Here is a 1,650-nt window from a genome sequence, read left to right as displayed (position 1 = left end):
TGAGAGACAGAAAACGGGAAGAAATTTAATAGGTGTAGATTTTATTTATTTATTTATTTATATCTTCGATTTCTATACCGCCCGATCCCCGTAGGGCTCCAGGCGGTGAACAACATAGTTCAAAAACATTAGACAGGAGCAAATCATACACAATACAATACATAGGCTCCATCCTATTAATCATCAATAAAACATCTTAAAATTCATATAAAACAGCGGATAACAATCAATCAATAAACAAGAGGCATCCAAAACCCCAATTAAAACCTACCCCAAAGAGGGGGACGGCAGGCCCCTCAATATTGTTGGAAGTGAAGGACTTTGTTACGCTGTTTCCTGCCTCAACCTACAGAGGGGGTTTTTACTAGAGAGCTAATGGCTAGATAGGGACCTAGGGATTTGACACCTTTACTCTATCATGCTGGTTCTATCCCTTTGATGTTAGACTGATACTCTCAGGGACTTCCTTCCTTCCGGCTTCTTCCTCGACCCCTTCTCACACACTTCTTCCTGCCATGCCTAGAGAGAGGATGGATGCTCCTCGCATCCATCTCCATCCAGCTAGATTAAGATAGCATAGTGACTCTATCTACCTACCTTTCTATCCAGAATGGAGTTCACTAATAAATACTCTTTTTATTAGATAAGAAACTATAACTGACTCCGACTTTCTTTTGTGTAAGCTTGCCGCACATTGGGATCCATCACGCACACGCACGCACACGAGGTAAGGGCTTCTGCTGTGTTCTAGCCACCCGTGCCGCTCTGCTAACTACGATAAAGAGATAATCTCCAACTACCAGGAGCTCTTATCCCAACAGGTTATGGGCCCAGGCATTCAACAAGTTATTGTGCCAGTGTTTGTTTAGCCCATATTTTTCTTTTTACTTTGGTGATTGAGATCCCAACCTTTGTTTTTTACCTGTGCGTGAAAGAGCTTGGCACTGACGGAGTTAAGTTTCTGCTAGTTTTTCCCAGAGGCTTAGAGAGTGCAGTCTCTAGGGATTTTTTGACAAACTTTTCTTTTGTACTGGCTTAACGACTTGAGCCATTGACTACAAAGATGACTTCTCTTCTCGATGGACGACTTCCTCTGATGATTTTGACGGAAGACTCGAGCTTTTCAGAGTGGCGAGCGAGATTGCGCGCTCTTCTGATCGCAGAAGACCTCATTCACGTTTTGGACGACACCCCACCAGGAAATGCTGCAACCGAGGCAGCAAAAACGGCTTGGAAGAAATCAAACTCTCGTGCCTGTGCTTTTATCATCTCAACCGTGAGTTCAGCCCCGCTTTCACACATAATTGATATGACTTCTTCTAAAGAGATGCTGGACACTTTAGCCAGACTGTACAATCGGGGAGGCTGGTCTAATGTCCATGTTTTAAAGCGCAGACTATATTTACTAAGGTACCAAGAAGGGACACCTTTCATGAATCACCTGCAAAAACTTCAGCAATGTTTCACTGCTCTTAAAAATGAACGCCAGGAAATGTCTGATCTAGATAAGCAGTCTGCATTATTTCTAACTCTACCAGAGACTTTTGCACCTCTCGTTGCCAATTTGGAACAGAGGGAAGGTTTAAAATTCTCTCAAGCTGTAGAAGAGATCAAAATGTATATTTCTCGTCAGGATGTAATGGCTGGAAA

This window comes from Sphaerodactylus townsendi, unplaced genomic scaffold (genome assembly GCF_021028975.2).
Source record: "Sphaerodactylus townsendi isolate TG3544 unplaced genomic scaffold, MPM_Stown_v2.3 scaffold_99, whole genome shotgun sequence".
NCBI lineage: Eukaryota > Metazoa > Chordata > Lepidosauria > Squamata > Sphaerodactylidae > Sphaerodactylus > Sphaerodactylus townsendi.
This window is presented reverse-complemented; position numbering follows the sequence as displayed.